The sequence below is a fragment of the Esox lucius genome, chromosome 20, assembly GCF_011004845.1.
Source record: "Esox lucius isolate fEsoLuc1 chromosome 20, fEsoLuc1.pri, whole genome shotgun sequence".
Taxonomy (NCBI): domain Eukaryota; kingdom Metazoa; phylum Chordata; class Actinopteri; order Esociformes; family Esocidae; genus Esox; species Esox lucius.
The window spans coordinates 6,657,271-6,667,978 of record NC_047588.1 but is presented as its reverse complement, the minus strand read 5'-3'; positions in this window follow the sequence as shown (position 1 = coordinate 6,667,978).

Here is a 10,708-nt window from a genome sequence, read left to right as displayed (position 1 = left end):
TGGGAGTTCTTAGTTTTAACACTTTTTTACTTTAAACACTTTTACATGTCATACTACCGTGTTGTGGAGTTCAGTGTGAAACTGAGTACTATTTGAGGCGTTCTTTTCCCAGCAGGAGAGTTGCATCATTTGTCTTGCCGTCATTCGGTTTGCCTTGACTGAACTGAGGGAGCTAGGCTGCCTTACACAGACTTCCCCTGTCACCTGCCCTGCGGAGCATTGCATTCTGGGGGATAAGCCCACTGTACAGCGGGCGTCCTCCTCATCTTTGTCCGCAGGCTTGTCTAAGCAACATCAGGCTTGTCGGCTCTGCTGCTCGGGCTCTTTCTCTTCTCCCTTAAAAGAATGACGGCCTTATGAAAGGCTGAGCTGTCACCATTCCTCAATAGCAGCCGGCTAATTGCTGACCCTAACCGGACCAATTAGCAGTTACAAGCTCGGAGCAGACGCCCATGGGAGTCCTCCACGTAGACATGCGGACCAGACATGGCCGTCGCTCGCTTGCTCGCTCTCTCCTCAGCTCCCTCTTCTATACAGCCAGCACAAAGGCTGTCTGTGGCCGCTTTCTTTCTGGCTCTTCTGGCTTTATTATGATATTCTCTTTTCCTTTTTCCGTCTGAAGCGCGAGTGTCTCTGCTCAGGCCCCCAGAGTCCACCGAGGCTACTTGGGAAGTGCAGGCAGGGACGGAGTTTGTATCTAGGAAGCGCTTTGGGAAACCTCTAAAAGAAAGGGAGAAACAGAGAGGGAATCGAGACGAGGAAACTCAGACGACACGCCGAAGCCTAGCATCAACGACAGCAACAAGCGTGTAATCATCCTGCTTTAAAGTGTCTCCTCAAAGAGCAACGAGGCTAATGCCGGCAACTTAGACTGATGCCTTGATAAAGCCCCATATTTAGCTAGGCAAATATATCGGGCTGTCTCTTTTGAGTGTGAAACGCGATAACAATGTATATCTGGGGCTGATAAGGGAGCGCAGGGAGGAGCTGGAGTGGTTGTTCTGGCTCCACACAATAGAGGGCTGTCAAGACATCGGCAAGTCCTCGAATTCGTACACGCCATGATTTGAACAGAGAAGAGAAACACTTCCAAGATGGAGGACGATTAGCGTCCGTCCGACCACTCCTCTTCATTTATCTAGTCGTCTTGATTATTTCAGCCAGGGATGGGGTGGAAGGAGAGAAGGCCTGGGAGAGCGGAAGAGAGGGGGGCTTGGGAGGTGGAGGAAAGGGGGCTCAGGAGGTGGAGGCAGGTCTATGGTGGGATACTAATTACTGTGTCCACTTATAGCGCCTCAAGTAAACCAGGCCAATGCATCTTGCTTGATGAGAACATGCATCAAGCAGCTTAATTGAGAGTAAAATGAGGCAGGCGTGCCACAGGACCTATTAATCAACATTGATGAATGAAAGTGTAATTAGGAATGTGGCGATAAAAAAAAAAAAAGACAGAGCGAAAGAAAACGCAACCGGTTTATCCAAAGTTAAGGTTACAGTGATCAACTAGCTGCCGAAAAGAGGACACAGTGATACAGAATCTATACTTCCAAGCTGACTTTTTAAAGAGGAAACAATACTATGGGAATATACACTAGCCATCCCTGCGAACTTGCAGCATGTTTGTACGCTGATTTTCTCTACTCAAAGACAGACAGTGCGTCAGTGTGATTGCGTAGGTTCTTCCTATGGTAATAGTCAGAATAGCAGCACCTGCATCAGGGCCAGAATGCTCACTAAACCTGCTCTGTCTCCGACATAATTAGTTTATTCAAATCACCTCCGTTTTTAATCATTGATACATTTGTCTCTGCTTTCCTGTAAGCCTGGGCCCGCTGTCATCATTATTGTCATGCTTTACTCACTGTAAATAGCTTGTGCCGTCCTTTGGAATAGGACCCCGATTGAAATCCTCATTAATAAAAGACGTAGAATCTACAAAGCTTACCTGATAGTACCACTAGAAGCTGGAGAAGGCCTTGGCCACAGCCCAAAACCAGCTCACGCATTCTGCACGACCACGTTAGCAGCTCATGGGGCCAGTTGATGTTGTGAAAGCGGATTGAGAGATTGATTTGTCTTTTTTAGATGCACAATCACCAGACTTCTTTTAGGGTTACTGTTCCTCGTATTAATCTTTCATTCCGGCGTGCTCCTCTGCTGACTTTGACATTTAACGCAGGTACATCACAGGCCCGTGAGCTGTGTGAATATTAAGTCAAACACGACAACACAACACCCTTGAAACAGCATAATCCCTTTTGTTTTGGCGGAGGCTGCTCTCGCTCTGCGAATGCGAGGGAAAGCCTGTGTGTTTTCATCCTCGCACACAAGCGTGTGCGCACACGCAACACACACTCCTCTTACTCTCCCCTTTCAAAAGCTCTAATCTATTTTTAGACGTTGATATGTAAACCTACAAAATCTTACCTCAGGCGAGACAATCAGGCCTGTTCTTTTTCAATCCGATGAAATCAAAAGACAGTGGAGAGAACAAAAAACTGAGGAGGGAAAGCAGAAGACAAAAAGGGTACAATGTGATGGGAAAGAGTCAGGGTTTTGTTACACGGCTGATAATTAGAGCGAAAGACAAGGCAGATTAGGCCTGCCTTTTCACCAAATGGTTCCTGAAGACAAGAGTGGCAGTGGATGAGATTTGTTTTATTTTTTAACCAAACGCTCTCATAGCCTTCCATCGCTTTGTATTAGGAGGAACCCGGCAGAGCCAGCAGCTGGTGGGCAGAGAAGGGGATGCTTGTGAAGTGTCACGGGATGGAGCACCCTGATTCCACAATGCCTTGTAATGAAGTGGACGTTCAGGGGGGAAAAGTGCAGATTCACTCTGATTTTGTGCGGTGCATTTCTAACGTTGTTTAGCATGGCAGGGCATGGGAGGTCAGCTCCATTTTCTCCCACTTCCCCTGACATCATCTAAATTGGCCCGGCTGAAATTAGCCTAACCCCCGGAATGACATATCTCTCCGGGTAAGCCAAGTGGACGCGGCGAGCGGCTGAACGTGAAATACAAATCAACACTTTGTTTTCGCCATGTCAGAAGCAGCAGCGGAAGGACCATCACTCTCTGGCTCGGGGATATTTTTTGTCAAAACGGAGGTTCTGCAAACAGTTTGAAATAATCCAATCCAGCGCATCTTGAATGGTTTGGGTCGTTATGTAGGCTTGACCTCGTTCCGCTAGCACTGATTCCTCTACTGCCGAGGGAGGGGCTGGACGAGGCTCGTCTGGGGGAAACGTGGAACCACTTCCTCCGCTGTGTCGTGCGAGACACGAGAGGGCGTCGGAGGGGCTCGGGGCCGTGTGGTGGAGAAGCACGACTACCGTTGAATTATTTGACCTTTACCCAGATGGTGCAAAGAAAGTGACTGAGCAGAGACACAAAGAAAGTGAGGTGATTATGGTGCAGCCTCTTGGTTGTGTACACATGGATGTCAAAGATGTTAATTTAGGAGCAGACAGCCCATCTTTATGTCCTCACAACTAATCGTCAAAGCAATACAATTATATCCCATTTCAAAAAATTTGTCATTTAATAAATATAGTACCCACTTTATGAGTATTGAAGAATCACCACAACACTGAATAATTGCTGAGGCGTAAGCTTCTAAGCGTTTAATTTGATTGACTGTACCCATATCGACATCATATTTGTAATTTATTTTAGGATCTCCCTTTTTAATATTTTCAAACCTGAATCCGTATAACCTTACATCACCTACTTGAGCTTCCATATCCTTTCAGGCTCAAACAATCCCATTCACTATCGTCTGCCGGTCCACGAACAATAAATACACGTTTTAATAGCTGACTTTGTGTAGCACCAATGTTGTCCATTGGACAGTAACACTAAAGATGTAATCACCCTCCATGCCAGCTGGAAGATGGAGGGCGGAATGGGACAGGTGGACAGGTGCGATAAGAAGGTTTTGTGAGAGCCCTTCGGACCTGGATTTGTGTGGATGTCCACTGTCGGACACTTAATAGCTGATGGCAATGCCTGATTGGATGACCATTTGAAATCTCACGTCCACTTTCCCTTGACCCTTCTTTTCTCCCTTTCGTTTTCATGAGTTTCTACCTCCTCTTGGGTTAGATTATCAGTGTCTTATTACTTCTCTTCTATCACCTGAACTTCAACCGGAGATTTATCTAATGGTGTGAAATGTTCATAAAAATGCTCCTGCAAGGAAAAGGTGATAAAAGTGAAATGGTTGAGTTGGGTTTCTAATAACTCCACATCTACCTGAAGCAGAACAGAATATTGATTTGAGGGGGTTCTATGGTTCCACCGAAGCGTTTTCTCATTCTGTTGTGTGAATGGAGATCACCATCCTAATAGAGAACAGTCATGGTACCATGGAGTTGTTTTTTGTCCCCAACAACATTTTCATGTAATGTCATGGTAAACACCCCTAGGCTTCTAATGCATATGGGTTGTTTAAGGGCTGTTCAACCTATTGAACCTATTAACCCGTTTTTAATAAAACTGAGATGTGCAATCTGATTGTGCAAAGTGTTGGATCCCTAACCAAAAGAAAAATACATAGCAGATTATTTATCTTGTTCCAAATCTGTCACTGGTGGAAACATATTCAGTGAAGGTTATTTTAAAATTAAAAAACTATTCTAACGTTCCCTTACTAATATGTTGTTGCCGTGGTAGAATTTTTGGCTAACTAAATGTGAAATGTGGAGGTAGCTTGAGTCATGACTGCAACATAAACTGGAGAAATGTATGTTACTCAGCATTAGATGCAGCTAAAAAAATGCTAGCTAAGTAAGTTTTCCCTTAAAAGTGTGAGGTGACTAGCCAGCTAGCTAGTTAGCTAGCAAGTGACATGACATTCCTTAGTTAGCTTACGTACTAATATCTGGCAGCCAACAGAGAACATCAGGCAGAGGGATTGCTTTTATAGCTACAGTACCTAGTCAGGTGGGTAGTTAGCTAGCAGTTAAGACTTACCACTAAAGCAGACTGGCTAATATTATACTTTTATGATCCACCTAATGGGAATTATTGTAACATGCAACATTATGTTGACATTTGTTTGCTGTTGAATTGCCATACATCTCTGCTGATGACTGCTTATGGTCTCTCATCATACATTTATGTTTTTTGTTTTTTTTTACCAAATGGTATGCATCACCATTGTCAACATTAAATGCAGCTACACAATCTGTCAGTGTTCAATATTGTAGACATCACCTGTGTATTTTACCAACATATTCTGTCAGTGTCATAATGTTATGTACTTGTTGTCTAATGTAGTTAACTGTACAAATAGTTAGTATTGGTCAACTAAAGGTATGGCATTGTTTTCTATGCTTCTTATTTCACATTCAGTTGATGGCAGTGAAATGATAGATGCTTTGTTGCCCACAAGAGCTATAAACTATTATACAATACTCTGTTATGTTCTGTTGGTACTTTCAAGAGAAGTTTGATGGATGTGGGTGGACTTTGTCACATATGGGTGTGATATTTGTGTGAAAGAAAAACAAAGGAAGAGGAGTTGATGAGAAACTAGTGTGATAATACAAGAAGTGCAAAATGTTTCATTTGAAGTGGAAGATTATCAAGGTGAAATAACCGAAATAGACTATTCTGATAATAACATAATCATATAATGGAAATACCTGGCAACACTTAATAATAGCTTTTATGTAAATAAATACCTATTATTAAATAGTAAATAAATAATATATCAAAAGTATTTGTTTGTAAACATGTAAATACATAAATTCCCAAGGACTATATAAAGGAAATTATCATAGTTTCATCAATAGTTTTATATACTCATTCATGTCCTTAGTGTGAGAATACAGTAACTTTAAATAAATGTAAGGAAAAAAGCATTAAACATCAAATGGAAGGCATTTTGTATCCTTCCCATTTTGACAGATTCTTTCTCAGTATTCTATCTTATGATAAAATACAACATGATCTCATTATAATCTGAACATATGAAACCAATGTATTTACACCTCAGGTAATTAGCGTGTTTCTCCGTAGATTAAGGGATTATAAAAGAGTAACCTAATTAAGGAATATTGTTGTTTTGCTTGGCTCTGCACCTGTGTAGCAGACTCTGGAAGGGAGGTGGGGGAGGGAGGGGAGGGGGGCTTGTCGTTTGGAGCTACCACTGTTGCTGTGTGTTGCTCCCCGAGGTAGAAGTCGGTGCTCTCTGCTCTAGGCCTGTGTGACTCAGCGTGGGGTGCCTGACACACAGGGAACCCACCGGGAGAACACACACATGCAAGCATGTACATGCACACATGCACACACACACACACACACACACACACACACACACACACAAACGCTGTATGTGTACTGATACACGTTCTCAGACATACACAGACACATATACACAAACTTTACCTGTACTTAATCCCCAAAAGAAAGGTCAGGTCTCCTTTATGCTCCTGGAGAAACTCTCTGGTGAATAAAAACACCTGCATTTGATTTGCTACAGAGAGGCAATGTTCTTAAACAGGCCTCAGGGAAACCCCAAAAACAGTTCTCGGGGGAACCCCCTCAAATCAGGTGGACAAACTGTTTGCTGTCTCTATTTGTATACATAATATGGGTGCTATGAACTGGGCGTGTGCGTTTGTGTGTTTGAAAGAGTGCGAGTGTTTGCGGGTGTGTGGGTGTGTGCATCCTAACGTGTTTGTTTTCACAAGATTGGTAAGCGAATGGCTGAGGAAGCCATACATAATGTTAGGATGAAACACTGTGGGTGCATGATGTATGAGATACTAGTTAGTGAACATAGTACTTGTACTGTGCATGATTGTTCTGTTTGTCTAAAGACTATTATCTTACTCATGTCCTACTTTATGAAAAATAAAACGGGTAACAAAGGATGTTCAGTATCAGCTGGTTATAACAGGCCTCACCTCCAAAGTGTAGTTCTAATCAGACCCGGTGGTTTGGTGGAAATGATTTAAGCCTTTCTCCCCGTGACACCCACTTAATGACAGCTGCACCTGAAGGTGTGGTGACGTTTGACAGTCTGAATGTCGGCACTGACAATCAGGAATTTGTGGATGATCAGTCAGGTCATTTTATTTGTAGGTTCGGGATGTTGCCTTTGGTCAATCGAGAGCTGTGCCAGTGAACTGAAAGGTAACAGGTTCTAATCCCGGAGTAAAAGGAAAATCAATCTTTGCCCGTGAGCGCCCTTAGCCCTTCTCTATTTCACCTAATTTCTTCTGTACGGTGCTCTGGATGATAGCATCTGCAAAACTACTGAAATGTAAATGTGATTGTGCGCAGTTTACAAACACTCACACAGACACACTCATCTTTACACACGGTAGTTGTGTAAAGTTACAGCGCACCGGTCCCTAATTATCACCACTGCGTCAGCATCCTTTACTCCAAATTACATGGCTCAGCCACAATAAGGGTGACGTGCCCAGCAGTCATTTGTCAGACTAATTATTTGTCTTGGGCTTGTAATTTCAGTGCGAACAGGTACTCAGGTAATTGCGTTGGGAGCTTCAATGTTAAGTGGCGCTTTCCCTCCGTTCACAGACGGCATGATGAAAGCAGAAGCCAGTGAGTGTTGAAGTGCGTGGTTCAATTCTGCCCCAATCAGCTGCGCAGTTAATCCTAAATACAGAGGGGAAACGTGAGAGAAGTGCACCTTGATATAATTGCCAATAAAGGCTCTCTACGTCGGACCCCACTACACAAGATCCTGCGGATAATCTGTTCTCAGGAGATTCCTTCATTAATCACAAGCCATAGACAATGAGGGAGAAATATATAACATGTAAAGAGAAATGTTGTCAGGGAACATGCACGTCTCTGGAAAATCTGTTTTTGAACTTTAAAGTCTCTGAGAAGTATTTATTGTACTTTCAAGTTGCTACGGTATTTTGCTGCTGTATGCAAATATAAACACAGGCCACTGTCATTTGCAATGACGTCCAACTTGCTACTGCTGTCGCCTATCAGCATAATTACATATGCAGCCTCTGTTATTTTTATTTTTAAACGTGTATCCGATGATTCCTCACCGGGGTTACAAAAGGCCGACTGGACATGATGTCAGGTCGAATATTATAATGAGCTTAAAATAAATAACTCATCGAGAAATGGGAACAGAATTTTGTGTATTTGCCCTGAATCCAATAGCTGGACTCGAGCTGTCTCAAAGAGTTGTCCGATCTCTGCCATGGTCACTGTGGATTCTTACACATCTGTACCTGAAGACCAAATCAGTCTCACCACAGTATTGTCTTCCGCCGTCTTGGTAATGTTGCCCTGTGAAGAACAGCCTCTGGCCCACTGCAATTCTTAATGCCGAAGAACACGCAAGCTCTTGAAAAGGATCCATAACTACCCAAGACAGCCAAGGCCAGAGCGAGCTGGCCTTATAGAGAGGCGAGTTAGACCGGAAAAGGTAGAGGCAGAAAAATCCCTTTTATGGCCCTTTTACAACCGCCGCAGTGACCCATTGATGTCCTTTTGATGTGCTTAAAGCAAAGGAACGTGGGACATGTCACCGAATCAACCAGTACAGAAGACGGGGGGCTTCTTGATTCCCCATCTATCATTGCCTCTGCCCTTTTTCCTCCGGCCTCGAAGCACATCAATCCAGCCATCTTTTCACTCGACACGCCGGTGTGTGCGCCATGCCTTTGCGCCGTGCGTTCGCTCGGTGAACGGGTGTGCATGCGGAGGTTGGGAATGTTGGGAGTAGGCGTGTTTTTTTCTTTCTCCTCATGGAGACACACGGTGCCATCTGCTTTGCATTTGTTCAACAAAGATTTATTGTGCTGCGGGACACTAATCCAAAAACACACATCTCGCCTTCTTCTCAGCAGAGACTAGGGCTAAGTGGGGGATGTGGGATTGGAAAATGAACGCTTGGCATGCGTCTCCTCCTTTTGTCGAATTCTCACTTGACAGAGGAGAGCTAGCTGGCACACAGAGGTGAGGAGCGTCAGTTCCGTACCCTCCTCTGCCTTCACAGTGAAAGACCGTTTTAGAGTTACCATTATAAACGTGTCATGGGTGTCGTGTTTACAGGGAGGCGAACAGAAAAGTAAATGTCCCCGATGAAAAATTCAAGAAACCAACCAGAGGTACAAATTCCTTCACAGTGGTTCTTCTGAAGATGAGGGCATTCGTTTCTCGCGTGGCTTTGCATTAACACATCGAACACTTTTCTGGATGTGGCTGGGAATGTTTCTTGCTCTCGGTCAAATGAGGTCAAACGGCCGCACAGGAGCAGCGCTTATCGTGTCCATCCAGCGCTGTCTGGTGACTCCTGGTGCCCCCTTTTGTCACACGCATGCCAGGTAAAAGAGAGGGGTCCCTTGAGGGCAGATGAGAGGGGCCCCTTATGGCCTTTCTACAGGTGGAGGCCACCCCAGAGGATCGGAAAGGACCCTCAGATACGACAGAGGGGTTAGAGGGCCTCTGGGATATATCGGTCGGGTCAGGGTGTCGAGTTTCTTCACAAACACTCCTCTCCATGTTTTTCCGCTGTTTGAAAGAAGTGGGGGATGTCCCCATCTGCTAACAGGGCTTTCCAAAGCAATCGTCATTTCAGCACTAAACACACACACACCCACAGACACACACACACACTAAGAAGAGCACAAAGACACTCTGCAAATCAGCATGTACTGTAGTAGTCTGGTGCCTGTGTATAGCGGGGGCCCTTCAACCTTAAGGTGAGGCCCCTGCCAATTTAACTGCCATGTCTGGACAAGGAGAGAGCCCCAAAGCCCAGCAAGGTCCGCCCTCATGCTCAGGCACTCAAAGTGGTAGGTCAAGACGCTTCCATTTCCTCTCAGCGAAACATAGCCCCCCCAGTCGCTTTGCAAACCCCATCTGCCCCTCAACACCCTAACCCCTCCAGAACACACAATCTGCCAGCCCTGGTCTCCTGCCATACAGGAAGTGTTTTACGCATGGATTTTACCCTGGCTGTTCTGTTACACTGTGGGGCACAATGCCCTGAGAAACATTTATACAGAGAAAAATCACTCTGACGTTGTTTTTGTTTGTTGTCCGGCCAAATGAACTGTAGAGGGAGCATTGATGTGGTTTTATTGTAGTTGTAGTAAGAGGCTATCTTTTAAGTCATTTTTGCAATAGAATCTGATAAGACCTTTGACCCCAGTTGTTGTCCACTGGAATACGTTTCAATGAAAGTCTTTGTTTTTTATTTACACAAACTTGTCTTCTTAGATGTGTTTGTAATGTACTAACTGTGGACTTCAGTGTTATTGATACCTGTAACTAAAACCAATAGCCAGGTCATGTGTAGAAACTGTAGCATAAAACTCCATCAAACCCAAGGTGAAAAACACTTACTCAATGACTGGAAATCATTATTACCCTTTTTCTGCCCACATGACCATTTTCTCTCTAACACAGTACGTTGGATGCAGGACTGTCTGCATAATAAAAAATGGACTAGGTTGACCAAATCTGTAGTTATGCCTGTTTGTAGGGCTTTGTTGGGATTTACCCCATCCCCCACTAATAATTTAGTAGGGGATTTACCCCACTAATAGTTCTTAATATGATATGGCGTTGTATTGACAGTATCAAGCAGTATTTCGGTGATAATCAAGTTTTTTTATTGTCCCATAATCTACAGGAATAGCTAATTTTCCTACAGCTTTTTTCTCTCTAGTTGGTTTCCATCCAATGCCTAGCTGC